The 16,461-nt window shown below is 38.2% G+C and overlaps 1 pseudogene; it reads left to right on the forward strand.

The window, feature by feature from the left end:
- The first annotated feature begins 888 nt into the window (after positions 1-888).
- On the forward strand, positions 889-2,052 carry LOC149152893 ((S)-8-oxocitronellyl enol synthase CYC2 pseudogene; annotated as a pseudogene).
- Positions 2,053-16,461: the final 14,409 nt, after the last annotated feature.

Here is a 16,461-nt window from a genome sequence, read left to right on the forward strand (position 1 = left end):
TTTGTCCAGCATTGAACATTCAATTGTGTTCGTTCAGTGTTGAATATTTAATGGTTTAATATTCAATTGTGTTGGTTCAGTATTGAATATTTAATTGTTTATTTAAAATTATAATTTATATAAAAAATAATGTTAAAATGTTAGAGTTAAATTGAATAGTGTTTAAACCTAATTCGAAATGGCGTGGAAACAGACCATGAATATATATATATAGAAACATCAAAATGACATAGAAGTACTTTCCCAATTAAGTAGGCAAAGAAAGCAAAGAAATATCGCTATTCACAATAACCAAACGCACTATAAACCTGTGCGTTAATTCCAACTTTGTCTTCCAACATAATACATTGCCACCGCAACAATTCCTACCTGGTTCTTAAAAAAAAAATTCCTGCAACTATTTTTGCAACAGCAAAAGCAAGCATATATATATATATATTACTAGCAGTTGCATGACAAGTTGCGTACGAAAGGAAACGCTGGTGGATTAGACCATTGACTAAATACACAAGCAGGGATCGCATGGGATTGGATTAAAGCAGCCGCCATCGCAGAGAGATACACGCCTCCACTCAACCTTGCCCTAAATTTAAAATCTCAAAGAAACACCCACGTAACCTTCTTCAATCACAGGCTCATGGCAGCCAGCCAGACAGCCATGCCCTATACTGAAAAATAATAATTAGGAGGACTAATCAAAATAATGTGGCTTTGTTAATTCAAAACGCAACAGCAAGCCAGCCATTTAAATTCATTGGACGACATGGCCAACCATAACTTACCTTTGTTGCTCCGACGAAGTGGGGCAATGATTCAGAGAGGCGTTGAGAAACAAATTCAGTGCTCTGTGTAAAATCGCTGGCGTAGATTTTCTTGGATTTAGAGGAAATGGATATGGCGTTGACAGGAACGAGCAATGGGCAAATTGATGATGATAAGTCCGTGAAGGTGGCTCTGATAGCGGGAGTAACAGGCCTAGTGGGGACTGCTCTTGCACAGATTCTTGTCAAGGCTGGATGGAAGGTGTATGGAATCGCCCGGATTCCTCTGCAGCATCAATGGTTTGAAGAAAAAGTCGCCCACAAAATCCAATTCATAGCCTGTGATTTGGCAGACAGAGATGAGACGCTTGCCAAGATCTCGCTTCTTTCAGACGTGACCCATGTTTTCTGGGTCACCTGGGCTGCCCATTTCGCAGACGATTCATTGGAGCATTATGAAGAAAATCGCGACATGTTTTGCAATGCACTCGATGCTCTCTTACCCGCTGCCGGAGGCCTGAAGCACATTTGTCTGCAGACGGGAACAAAGCATTATCACGCACTCGGCTTCCCGCCGCCCGGGCTGCAGGAGCTTCCTCTGAGAGAAGATACCCCTCGCCTGCCAAACGCTTATAATTTCTATTATGCGCTGGAGGATCTGCTCTTGCAAAGTGCCAAGAAGAAAGAAGGCCGGCTCACCTGGTCTGTGCACCGCCCAGGCATCATTTTCGGCCAATCCGCTCGATCTTTCATCAATGTGATCGGAAGCCTGGCGGTTTATGCCACGCTCTGCAAGTTTCTTGCGTTGCCGTTCGTGTTCCCGGGAAGCCGGGCCTGCTGGGAAGAGGCGTACATGGATGCCTCCGATGCGGAGCTTGTTGCCGAGCAGCAAGTGTGGGCTGCCACTGATGTTACAGCTCGGAATCAGGCGTTCAATACTGTTAATGGGGATGCCTTCACCTGGAAGCAGCTCTGGCCTGTTTTGGCTGCCAAGTTTGGACTGCAATTGCCTCCGGCTGCGCACATGGTGGACGAATCTCTGAGCCTTGTGGAGATGATGTGTGATAAGAGGCCTGTGTGGGATGAGATTGTTCGCCTTAATTTTCTGTGCCCAACAAGAATGCAGGATCTGGCAGATTGGTTGTTTCTGGACGTCATTTTGAAGTTTCCGTTCAAGATTTTGGCGAGCACCGAGAAGTGCAGGGATCATGGATTTTGCAGTACGAAGGATACTGAGTCGTCTCTTGGTTACTGGATTGACAAGATGAGGGCTGGGAGGCTCGTTCCATGAGAAATTGGAACGATGGCCATCCTGATTTATTCAATATTGTTCGTTAGTTTGAGTATACAAGGAGTTTAGCACCTACATTACAGAAATAAATTATAAATGTCGAATCTTTCCACGGCATGTCCATCAATGTGACGAGTAGGCAAATATGTTCAGGTCAGGTTCGATGCGAGTGGCCGTTTGGAGGACTCCATTCAATACTGTTGTTCACTATCGTCCAAGTAACGGCTGATGGGAAGTGAGCAGAATTGGTCATCGGATTCTGCGGATCCGTCAAGGGTGATAATCACTGTTGTGATAGGATCAGTACTATTAATTTGGGTTGTTTTGCATTATTTATTTATTATTAGTGATTGTTTGAATATCATAGTTATTAGTACTCATGGCTAAGATCATTAAACACATATATCGATATGGATAGTAAGAACATTCATCCCTCTTGTGGAAACATAAAAACACTTTTTTTCATTTTTTCCCCCTCTGGCAAGAGTGTAATTTTGTCCTCCGGAAATAAAATCACATTTATACATGTCCAACCTGAGTTAATGTTTTTTGTTCGGAGTGAAAAAAAAAACGTTGGCTTTGTAAATTATATTGTATTAATGTATCATATAATATATCGATACAACAAAAGAAACATGTAAGTAAAATCATTTAGATCTCATGACCCAATTTTAAGTTTTTTAGAGGGAGTTTGTTTGGATGTTGATTTATCTGTTAAAATCTTATTGATGAAGAAAAATCCCAAATTATGACATTTGATTGAACCAATGACCCAATTGATAACCAACATCAAATCCCTAAAAAAATTTGCGAGTGAACATTTTTTCAATGGAAATAAATAAGAACTTCAAACCCATTAACTCTGCAAAGTTGTTCAAACCTTCACAGAGTCACATTTTGATATGAAAAAATGTGACTGTAAAAAAAATCACACCTGCCTTTACCATAAATTATTTGAGGCTTCGGAAAATAGTTTAATAAAGTGATTGAGTTGAGACATTAAAAGATCATTAAAATTGGCTTTATTCTTAACCAGCCATATACCTAACAATTTAAAAGCATTTGATAGATTTTTTTTTAATGAATTACCAATAAAAATAAATAATAATAATTTTTATTATTTTTTCTAAATAAGATTAATCTATTAACATAAAGGGAGTTAAAATTACAACAAGACCGAAGTCAAAACACTGCCCTGAAGAGAGGCAAAGTTGTCAAGATAAGCATAGAAGGAGACTGCCCCATATTAGGGAGCTCAGTCTTGAACCAGTTATCGGAACCCACGTAGGGGAACAAGTTATGATCTAATTCTTGATATTGCAGAGTTTACAAAAATATAAAAATGAACTAAAATTCCACATAGCAATCTAAACAAAAACTTGCCCAATGACTCTTCAACTCTACGGCACCAACCTGTATCAGGCAAATCCGTTGCAAGAGTAGCTTCAGAATTGGAAGGACGGCTATCTCCACAGCATCAGCGCTGCAAACTTGAGCATCCAGAACCTGTAAAGACGCACTGCCAAAGACGCACTGCCAATCCCCATCTAAAGGTTCGAAGCAGAAACAGTGATAGAGCCAAGGCCCTCGAGCTAGACTCCCCTCCTAGGCTTAACAATTTAATAATAATATTTTTACAATTATTAATTGAAAAAATAAAAAATCATGCAAAACAAAATTATAATAAACAAATCTAAACACAAATTTATTTTATTAAATTATTTAAATAAAAATATAATAATTAAATATTTTAAAATACCTTTTACTAGTAATAAAATATCTATATCTATATATAATTTTATAATAATTATTATGCTAGTATTTATTAAAAATACTATTTCAATATTGATCATTTTTTAATGATTAAATTTCAATCTTGGTGTAAAAATGATGTGTATGATGGTATATATATTTTTCATATTCACCAAACTTATTATCAAAAGCTGAATTTGTTATGTGATAGTGTTAAAATAAAGTAAAGATATTCTTAAAATGATTACGACTTTGCATCTTTATATTTATATTTATTTTAAAATATAGTTTTACAATTTAATAATTATTAGTAAAAGATATATTATATATAATAAACAAATAATTAATAGTGGATATTTATTATATTACATATAATAAATTTATATTTATAAGATTTTTTCTTTGAGTGAATATGGAATTTATTTTCACATTTAAAACAAAACAGTGCAATCTTATAAAGAATTTTTTGATTAAAGTATTTCGATATTAATAATAAAAGAAGAAGGATATGAATGTAAGTAAATCTAATTATATGTATGAATTTAATAGGTTTATAAAAGGAAAAAATAATTATATAACAAAATTAAAAAGAGATATTGGAATCACACAAATATAAATAATATAAATACGTTATTAGTATATAGAATATGATAATGATGATGGTTATTAACATTGAGAGAGAAAGGGTCACACGAGGGGAGGGATTTTGTTTAATCTTGATGGAAATGTTGAAGTTAAGTATTCATGGGTTTGGGAAACGGTCTAACAATCACACCGAAACCTATGATCTCATCAAAAGCTTCTATATATGAAAAGACAAAGGGGCGAATGATTTCATTATTCTAGGGGATTCTCTCTTAATGATTCAACATTTAAAATTTGACAAGCTTCCAAAAGACAACTCTCTTGCCAAGAACTTTCAAAGAATCAAAGAATTATTGGCAGTCTTCCACAACACGGAATTGTATCACATTTTGTGAGCTAACAACCAAGAGCTAGATGAACTAGCAAACATGGCATGCTCTTTGACAGAAACAATGCTTATTATCAATGAATCCTAATCCTAATGCATTATTCCTTAGGGATTTGCAAGCCTTGTGGCTCTATGATAAGGTATTTTGATTCTCAGATCAAGGTAGATAATTTCAGATTTGGTCTCATCCTTTTCTCATTAATAAATCAAGACCCTAATAACCACTCCTCAACATTCAATGATGAGACAATCCTCCCTCTTACGACATCACAATTGTTTTTTGGCCTTCTGTTAGCAAAGTACGTGTCCTCTCTTGGTCACTCTCGTCATGCAGTGTTTGTATATTCCAGTTTGCATTATCTGAACATCACCCCTACTTAGTTCAATCTGATGGGTCCCACCAATAGGTATATTTTAAGACCCATTGTGTTATCTTCTAGCCCTTAAACTCTCTTTTTCTCACATTAATTTGCATTTTTAGCCATAATGTGCTTAGTAGGGAGATTAATGGGTGCTTGTCATATTTCATGGCCTAATGTGATTAATATGCAGGTACAAGAAGCATTTGTGGAGATTTTACTATGCAGGGCTTGTTGGAGGCATCTAGAGAGAATCTAGGAGGATTTTCCACTACATTAACTCTCCAAAGACTAAATATTCCTCACCAACAACTCGAATTCCACTGGCAGCCAAGGAACCCAAGTGCATGTGAAGATCCAAGGGAATCAAATCCACCAATTTCAAGATTTTGGAGAGAATCAGTCCTTCTCCCAAGAGATCGGCTTCTCAACCACTTCTTGTATAAATAAGCAAGCCTAAAGGCTCATTAAGATTCAAATTTTTGTTGGAGATATGAATATCCACTAAGAGCCAAGAGCTTGACACAGTTATTTTCATATTTGATATGATGTATGTGACTCTTATTTTCTGTTAATGGAAAGTTTATTGTTGGCTTACATCTAAGTTAACTTTTGAGGATTGAAACCCTTGGGTTTGGGCCCAACCCAAAGGCTTTAGCCCCTCTTGTATTCTTTTCTTGTTTTTGTTCAAGTCATTTTATTTCTTTCCTTGCTTAAGTAGGAATTATATTGCAGAATTTGTAGTTGCAGGTTTGGTCACCACCTCTCTTGTGGGAAGTGTGGTTGAAGTGTCTACAACAACAAGAAAAAAATATGTGTTTATGATTTCTTGGAAATTAATAATTTTCGATTGAAATTCCTTTCCATGCTTGGCTTCTATAACTTAGAAATTAACAACATTGATTTGGAAATTAGATTGAATGCATGTTGTAGTATAGAGTAGATCTTGAAGAAAGAAAATTGATGGAGGGTTACCCCTGCTTATACCCACAATATGCATAACAATGCATAAACACAACTGTCACAGGCATTTAACTCACAAAGGAGTCAAAACTCCAACCATACATGGTTAAGGCCTTTATCATAGGTTCCTTTGTATCATAACTCAATCATCCCGCCAGAACCTCCTATTGGAACTATTTAACCCTTCGTAACCTTCATATAATACTTTACTAAAGCCTTCCTTATAATTCCTTCTGTTGGGAATAAAAACCCTCTTCAATCCTTTATAAAACCCGTAATCCCACATATATATCAACCTTTCCCTCTTAAACATTGGTTAATATATATTTTACACATAAACCCTTTATTCGACGTTATTTCCTTATAAAACCATTTACAAAGGAAAACGCTCCCAAGACATACCTTTCGGCCTTTAGTATGGCCTCTGCACACTTCCTAAGGATTGCCTTTATCGCAATTAGCTATCGCTCCCTTGGCGGGTCTTTAACACATACACCTTCCACTTTCCAATATAAAGTTGCCGACAGTTCTCCGTCGTTGATCTACACTTAGTAGATCCAATGGTCGCCGATGATTTCGAAACGACAACAAACATGGGTTATAACCACCTGATAAAGTAGTTTCTCTTCTCACCTCCGCTGCCACACGTCGTTTGATGAGCGGAATCAGTTCTCGTCCTTCAATACTACTTACAGTTTTGAGGCCGCCCAAAATCCACCTTCACTGTTACAAAACCACATTCCTTCGTTAAAGTTTGCCGATGTGATATTTCTCTGCCTCCTTTGCGATTAGATCTTGGCTGTTGATCTATAAGATCTAATGGCTATTGTTCATTCTTCCTTCACTTCACAGATCTTCCTTTCACTTGCATTTTTACGCCATTTCTTCAATTTTCCTTTGTGATTCGGATTTCTTCAAAGGTTTTGCCTTAAAGCTCTTCTACTACTCAATTCACTCCCACTTGAGCTTAATTCCACAAGCTCCATTAACCAATGTCCTTTCAGAGCATTACTCGACCCTTTAAATGGATTCAAGAATCCATTACGATTCCTTCGAATCATTCTTACCCTCTGCGCAGTTCTTCAACACTCTGCCTTCCGCTTTCACTGCTCAACTTCCTCTGAGCTTAACTCTGATCATCTACTAGATTCTAACACCATTAATGATTCCTCTGAATCATTCCGCTTCATCTTTGTGTCCTTCAGAATGTTGCCTGCAACCCTGTTACAGAGCCTACAAATTCACAGTAATTTCATTCATGAAATACTCTTCAAATACACTAACACAGACAGGAATAACTACATATATATAAACACACAATTACATTCAAGACTCTGTGTCTCACACAGGCCTGATCCTTAACTATTCATGGCCTTTTTTTGAGCTCTGCCTGTAGGGTTACATATATGCCAGTAGTTCTGTTGAACTCATCCTATTTTGACTCCTAGATCTATTGAACCAAATCCTAAATGTACTCTATCCTCTATGTCCACTTCTAATTCATTAAATTCCTAAAATCTCTCCCTCTAGTTCCTCAAATCATGCAACTGTTTAAGATTTGTAATTGACTTTGAACTCTTTTGTCATTACTACCCACTCAGGTTCTCCTATAATTCGAGAGTATTTACCACTTCCTCTCATTATCTAATTAAATCACTTAAAGGTCTAATATTACATTGTCTTGAGACTTAGGAAAATAACTTTTCTAAAGATACATGACCCCCTATGTCTACTTAATTACAATGATTTTCTCTTGGGTTGAATGCTCCTGCATCAGACTCCCAAAGTAGAAAATATTCATGATCTCCTGATCATGTGTCTTCTGATCTTCGTCTTGCTGGATCCCACACTTTGTGTTGTAACTGCTCAAATGCTTTGTTCCTTTGCTGTTGTTGCACTTTTGCTGTCTTCTACTCCATCTTCTTCTTCTTGTCAATCAGGTTCAAGTTCTGAATGAGCTCTCTTCCTGATGCTACCATTTTCCTCCATTTAGACTGCTTCATCATCAATTGCCACATTTCTTCAATCTCTGTCTCGAGTACATCCTTGGACTGGTCCAAACTTTGCCACTTACTTTTGCCTCTTTCTCTTTGTTTCAGGTTGTTTTTGTTGTCCACTAACTCTTCCAATTGTTGTTTATCTTATTCTACCTTTGATTTTGCTATCATTGTAGACATTGCCTCCACCCAAACTTCCTGAATATCCTTAAGGATATCTCCCTCTGCAACATCTAATTTCTGCATTGAATTCTGTCCTTCGAGCATTCTCTCCAGCAATTGAGTATCTTTGTTCCATGGATTAATTTCTTCCATAGAACCCTCTTCTTTCATCTTTATTTGGCTACTCATCTGTGCCAAATTTCCTCTAGTATCTGCAACAAAACCTGCACTCACAAAACACTTGTTAAAATAAAAAACATAAGGCTTCAGTGCCTTATTTTCCTTTGGCAATAATTCATTTTGCTACTTTGTTCCTTTCACCTCTGTCATCACATCAGTATGTTGTTTTGAATTCTTAGAAGAATTCATGAGACTCTCAATTAGCCTCTCTTCCACATCATCTGTTTCAATGATATATTTTTGCTTTTGTTCACAGTAGTGAACTTATTTTTCCTTAGCTTGTTGTTGGTTAACTCTTCTTTGAAATTGTTTGATTCTTACTGCCTCCCTTTCATCCTTACCCTCTTGTTCTTTAAGAACCTCCATATCGTCTTCAAAAAATCTCTTTCCTTCCCGAATGACATTCATTGGATCATTTCTTTGGAACAAAATTTCTTTAGTCTTCATTGAAATAAGACTGTCATCTTCTTCCTCTATGACAGCTCTATCATTTTGCTGCCTACTCCCAGGTGATTCTTCTGTCTTCTTCTAATTCTAAGATCTTGCCATCTCAATCTTGATCTGAACAGATTTCAGATTCTGCTCCTTCTCTCTAACAAACACTAAACCTTTTTCATCCTCCTGCGATGTCCCTGCAATCATCCACAAATTATTAATTTTAAAAACATAAGACCTGGTAGTCTTACTCGACTCTTCAGTCATCATATTTCCTTGCTGCTCCGAATCTTCTATATGATTAAGCTCCTCAGAATCAATTTCATCTCTTTCCTTCACAAGGAATGGTTCTTGTCTTGTAAGAGCTCTAATTATTAATTTGTCAATGAGTTCTTTCTGCTGTAACAACTCAATACTTTCCTCATTTGAGAGATCTTCTTCATCATACTTTGCTGCTCTAAAGTACCTTTTATCCCCTAAAACACATTTCTCCTCATACTTCAGTTCAAGAGCTCTATTCAGCTTCTCTTTAGAGTATTTATCTTCTGTAAGATACTCCTCCATGCTTTTGACAGCTTCACAAGACTGTTTATCCTCTCCTATGCATCCTGCAAGCACACCAAAACTATTAGGTTCAAAAACACAAGGCTTGATCAGCTCTTCATCTTCAGTCAGCATCTCCTCGTGTTGTTTTGAACTATCCCAATAGTCCATGAGATCCTCAATCGATCTCCATTCTTTAGCTTCAGTGTAGTCTTCACTTTCTCCCAGAATTTCTCCCTCTTCTGGTTCACAAATGCACTCCTCCATTTCCAACTCAACTTCCTTGAGTTTTTCCCTTAGCCACTTTACTTGCTTTTGTTGTAGCCTTCTCTGCATCTCATGCCACTCCACTGGCTTCTTCCTTAATACCCAACCTTGTCTCTGGTTATCTTCTAGCCTCATTTTTAACACATCAAGTTCTTTTCTCATCTCAGCCAACTCCTTGTCAATCTCCTCTTGACTCAGTCTCTTGCCATCTACTTTGGCATTCTTCTTCTCATATCCTCTGTTGTGGCTTCTCTCTGAACCTCTGTTATGACTATCAGTAGTCATCTTCTTCTCCTCTTTCTTCATGAGCTCCTCACTCATCTGTAACAAGCCTTTGCAACAGCTAGTCCTCCTCACTGCAATCTTACCTCAATAAGCTCTCCTCACTCAGTCTTTTGGTAAGCACGGGTCCTCTAACTGAAGAATCCTCTTGAGCAACACCTCTGCTCCTTCTAGGCTTCTGTAATCTATCACTCTCCCTTGAGAACACTTCAATTATCCTCTCTGTCCAATCCCTTGTTGGATTCTTTTCAGGTTCACTGCCACTTTTCCTTCATAATGTTTTCCTTACTCTGTCTTCAAGAACACATCTGGTTCTCCTCTCACAACTTCTCTTGCTATCCTTTGCTAAGATGCTTCATCTGCAACCACAATCTTCAATTTCAATTTGAAATAAAACACACTATCTTACCTCCAAGATCTATGTATGATCTTGTTCTCCCATCCTTCTGCACTTTGAATGGATTTTCCTCTGTTTAGTCTCCAAGTCCTCTTTCCTTCAGAACTTGTACTAAGCAATCTTGCTCTCACTTTTCTTCAAGGAATCCTCTGTTCCTATCTACTCCAAGCCTCTACTGTAACTACTAAAATCTCCCAATAACTCCAAAAGTTCCCCTACAATATTCTGTTGTAGCCTCTATCATTCATCAATTAACTTATGCACATTACCTTCTTCTATGTGCACACTCCTTTTCATAGGAAATATTTCCCTGCTCTAATTACAATTCTGCTCTTATACCACTAATGATGCAGGGTTACACCCGCTTATACCCACAGTATGCATAACAATGCATAAACACAACTCTCCCAGGCATTTAACTCACAAAGGATTCAAAACTCCAACCATACATGGTTAAGGCCCTTATCATCGGTTTCTTTGTATCGAAACTCAATCATCCCACCAAAACCTCCTATCGGAACTATTTAACCCTTCGTAGCCTTCATATAAGACTTTAATAAAGCCTTCCTTCTAATTCCTTCTATCGAGAATAAAAACCCTCTTCAATCCTTTATAAAACCCATAAGCCCGCATATATATCAACCTTTCCCTCTTAAACATTGGTTAATATATATTTTACACATAAACCCTTTATTCGGTGCTATTTCCTTATAAAACCATTTACAAAGGAAAACGCTCCCAAGATATACCTTTCCGCCTTTAGTACGGCCTCTTCACACTTCCCGAGGATTGCTTTTATCGCAATCGGCTATCACTCCCTTCGCGGGTCTTTAACACATACACCTTCCACTTTCCGATATGTGATCTTCCTTTAAAGATAGCCCACATCACTTGAATGCAAATACATAGGAACAACAGGAAAACAAGCTCTGAGCATATAAACAGGAACTCAAATCTTATACACCTGCATTCATATATCTCCGTTGGGTCCGCACCTTAGACTTCACCACAGCACTACGCTGATCATTCCAACCTCCGATACCTCTATTCTCTGATCTTTGCTTATTCGTTATCAGAGTATCGCTATATCGCTCATTGTCTTATCCATCACCCACCAGACCTTAACTCCTCCGATTACCGATTTGCGATTAGATCACAACCGTTGATCGGTTCTTGATCCAACGGTCGATATCCTTTCCCGATATAAAGTTGCCGATAGTTCTCCGCCGTTGATCTACACCTAGTAGATCCAATGGTCGCCGATGATTTTGGAATGACAAGAAACATGGGTTTTAACCACCAGATAAAGTGGTTTCTCTTCTCACCTCTGCTGCCATGCATCATTTGATGAGTGGAATCAGCACTCTTCCTTTAATACCGCTTACGGTTTTGAGGCCGCCCGAAATCCACCTTCACTGTTACAAAATCGCCTTCCTTCGTTAAAGTTTACTGATGTGATATTTCTTCGCCTCCTCTACGATTGGATCCTAGCATTGATCTATAAGATCTAACGGCTACTGTTCATTCTTTATTCACTTCACTGATCTTCCTTTCACTTGCGTTTTTACGCTATTTCTTCAATTTTCCTTTGTCATTTGAATTTCTTCAAAGGTTTCGCCTTACGCTCTTCTACTACTCAATTCACTCCCACTTGAGCTTAATTCCACAAGATCCATTAACCAATGTCATAGCATTACTCAACCCTTTAAATGGATTCAAGAATCCATTACGATTCCTTCGAATCGTTCTTACCCTCTGCACAGTTCTTTAGCGCTCTGCCTTTTGCTTCCACTGCTCAACTTCCTCTGAGCTTAACTCTGATCTTATACTGGATTCTAAGACTAGTAATGATTCCTCTTAATCATTCCACTTCCTCTCTGTGTCCTTCAGAATTCTGCCTGCAACCCTGTTACAGAGCCTACGAATTCACAGTAATTTCATTCATGAAATACTCTTCACATACACTGACACAGTCAGGAATAACTCTCTCTATATATAAATATAAACACATGATTACATTCGAGACTCTGTCTCTCACACAGGCATGAACCTTAACTATTCATGGCCTTTCTTTGAGCTCTGGCCATAGGCTTACATATATGCCAGTGAGTTCTGTTGAACTCATCCTGGTTTGACTCCTAGGTCTATTGAACTGACTCCTAGATGTATTCTATCCTCTATGTCCACTTCTAATTCATTAAATTCCTAAAATCTCTCCATCTAGTTCCTCGAATCATGCAATTTTTTAAGAGTTGTAATTGACTTTGAACTCTTTTGTCATTGCTACCCACTCAGGTTCTCCTTTAAGTCAAGAGTATTTACCACTTCCTCTCATTGTCTAATTAAATCACTTAAAGGTCTAATATTACATTGACTTGAGACTTAGGAAACTAACTTTTCTTAAGATACATGACCCCCTATGTCTACTTAATTACAATGATGTTCTCTTGGGTTGAATGCTCCTACATCAAAAATTCAACCGATATTTTCCACTTTGATTTATCTTGCTGCAATATTGATCAATATATGCATGTTATGATTGTGGGTCTAGAGGGGATGCCAAGTGACTTGCATGGGGTTTGCACAATCATCCACATCCACTTATATATTTCCACCCTCCTCCTAGACATCTCATACTGGTCTCAAACTCTGCCACTTAGATCATCCTTTGAAGGTCAATGAGGGACACTGTGGACATGAAATTTTGTGCAAGATAGGCCTCCAAGGAGTGCTATACTTAAAAAAAGGCCTCAAAAATCTTTCATTCACATTCATCCACCTTCCTCCACCTTCAGGACACCATCCTTGCACTCAGAAATCTCTCGGACCTACTCCTACTGCAAAATAGGGTAGCCATGTAGAAAAATTATGGATTCCGATAGCACTTCCTGTAACAGTCTCATGGCACCACCCAAATTCAACCAGATTCACCCTACGACCCTAAATCTTGTATTGTGAAGTTGAATAATAGTCCCCAGGATTTGATTCCATGATTAGGGATGCTCCATGACAGCTGCAAACCTATCCTTCATCCTCTGCAAACAAAAAAAAAGTAGATTAGACTGAGTTTTGTAATTCCATAATTGTGTTGAACATTGAAATCCTTCTTTTTAAGCAAGTTGCAATTATATTAATGATCCCTGCAAGTATAACATTGATTTGATTAGTGTGCAAATAGAATAGCATAAGTTCACTTCTGCAACTAGTATAGTTTGTCCCTTTCATGAAGTTACAATTAGTATTTACATTTAATGAATGTTATTTTCATCTTTGCATATAGAATAATGTTCATTCCCTTACAACCATGATATGATTTCATAAAAATTCTCTTTGTAGTTAGCTGAAGGAGTGTTCTCTATAATCCTTGATCTAATCTAATGACTGAGGGTGCCATGAATAGAACTTGACCTACTGTGCATATAGCACTGTCTCCTCTAAGTTTGTATGAATCCTGGGTTGATAATTTAAGTTGAGAAACCTTGGGAGTAGCAACATCCTTGATGCAATACTTGGTCTCATCTTTTTTGGCGTCGTTACTGGGGAGGTGTCCAAGTAGGTGCTATTTCTAGTTAAATGTTGCTTATTTTTTCTTTGTTTAGTTAGTAGTAATGTTGGTTTGAAAGCTTCGAAAAAAAGGGAAAATTCAAAAATAGATATAGTTCTTTCATGCCTCGTAGGAGTAGGGATAGTGAAGAAAAAATCTTGCCAAAAAACCCCATCCCTTCAAGCAACCAACTATCGTTATTCTTTGGTGACTGTGAACTTCCCTCTCTGATTGAAGGAGAGCTAGAAAAACCTCTAGTTGAGGAACCTGAAAAATTTTAGGAACCCATAGGGAAAGAAGAGCCCACCTTGCCTACCCACGCCATAGATGAAAATAGATAGAATGAGATTTTCCCTATCCAAGAAACCAATGGGGAGGTTAAGATGAAGAACATAAGTCCTAATACCCTTCCACATTTCCATGGCCTAACCTCTGAAGACCCTAACGCCTTCATGTTTGAATTTGATGTTGTCTGTAGGACCTATGACTATACCTCTAGTGAACAGAAGCTGAAGTTGTTTTTGTCTACCCTCAAATATGTAGCCTTGCACTGGTTCATGGGTTTACTTGGAGGAAACATCACTACCTAGGACCAAATGAAACAAGACTTTAATGAGAAGTACAAGGATTATTGTAGGTCCAAAGAAACAAAGAAATAAATATTTAGGATGACCTTAGGACCCGATGAAACCTTAGAATACTATGAGGAGAGATACAAGCTCAATTATAGGATGGCTAACTGTACCCTCGACCTTGAGTCACTCAAGTTGGTTCTTCTCCGAGGGATCAGGGAAGATGTAATAGAGACCCTCAACATGTTATGTAGAGGAGACATATAACAAATTCCATATGATGACATCAAGATAGTATTCATGAACCACTTGAGGGCTACTAGGAAAAAGGGTAGGTCTATCCAAGGCTTCATTTGTGCGTCTCACTCTACATCAACCATGAAACATGAGATAGGAAGTATGTTGTAGGATTTCAAGAGTGAAATGTTTCATACCTTTTCCCTATATATGGATACTATGCATATATGAAGGAAGCAAGAGGAAGCAAAAAGAACACTAGCTATCTTTTGTCGTAGATGCACTAAGATACACCCTAGGAATGATTACACATTGAATGCCATAGAAGTAGCTATTTATGTAAGGAAAACCATGCAATAGACAAATTTCCTCCTCTTCTAGTCCTAAAATTACTAAGGGGAAAAAGGTGGTTCAGAGAAACTCTACTTCATTAACTAAAGGAGGCCTGAAGGCCCTCATCCATATCAATAGGGCAAGCAAGGTGCACCCTATCCTCCTTATATTCCAAACAAGAATGCACCTTTCCAACCTTGGTACCCTTCCACTCATCCATCATGGTCCATACCTCCTTCTTGGCCTTATCCTCCTCATTATCTGCATCAAACTATCAACCCTCTTGTCCAACCATATCCAACTCAAACTCCTTAGTGGGGAAACTCCTCAGAAGGGTGGAGGCCTCAAACAACCCAACCTCCTACTTTAATGCCTCCACCTCAACCTCAACCATATCTCCCTCACCATAACCCATCTAAGAAACCTCAACTGCATGCTCAACCCAATTTGAACCCAAACAATAAGTAGGCATGATAGCTGTACAGTGGGGGGACATCCTATCATGCTTATGTTATGGAAATCCAAGAGATCAACCGTCAGTCTAGGAAGGTACTTCCAAATGTTCACCCACCTTCTCCACCTAAAGATCTTGAAGGAGAGGAGGAAAATGCCCCTTAAGCCATTTCACCCCCTTACCCTTAGAGGTTGATCCAACCAAAAGAACACAACATAGAAGAGGCAGAACTTCTAGGAGAATTGAAGAAATTATGTGTCAAATTATACCTTCTCTAGGGCATCAAAGATGTCCCCATTTACAAAAGCCTTATCAAGGAAGAGTGTCACAAAAGCCCTGGGAGAAGAAGAAGAGATACCCCCACTTTCAATGTTGTCGGTCAATTTTCCGATCTAATGCTTGGGAGGGTAATTTCCACAATGTACTTGGGTCCTGGTAGACAATTGGAGGATGTGCACATAGATAGGATTATGGTCCCTAATACCTTGATTGACCTTGGGGCTACAATCAATGTGATGACCAAGAAAACCATGCTCAAGCTCAACCTCCAAGGGGCCTTGAGGAAGACCACTATAGTATTGCAGCTTGTAGACAGATCCACAGTAGCTCCCAAGGGAGTTATTGAGGATGCAATGGCCTCCATTAACTCCTAAGAGTTTCCCACTGATTTCCTTGTACTCTAGCCCAAAACCAAGTTTAATGGCTACCCTCTCATCCTATGAATACCTTGGTTAGCCATTGTTGATGCTTACATTAAATGCAAGGCTGGGAACATGACCATCAAGAATGGGCATCTATTAAAATAGCTTGTGTTGTATCCTCCTGCCCAACTTTCTATTGAGCATGACTTTCCTTTATGGTTAGAGGATGAGGAAGAGGAATAATTTTATCAGACATCCATCTACCTAGTCTGCACACTAGATGATTCTATGGGGGGGGGGACTTGATGAAGATTACCT

The sequence above is a fragment of the Pinus tabuliformis genome, chromosome 9 (assembly GCF_031772625.1).
Source record: "Pinus tabuliformis cultivar Carrire ecotype Pingquan chromosome 9, CPIR1, whole genome shotgun sequence".
Classification (NCBI taxonomy): Eukaryota; Viridiplantae; Streptophyta; class Pinopsida; order Pinales; family Pinaceae; genus Pinus; species Pinus tabuliformis.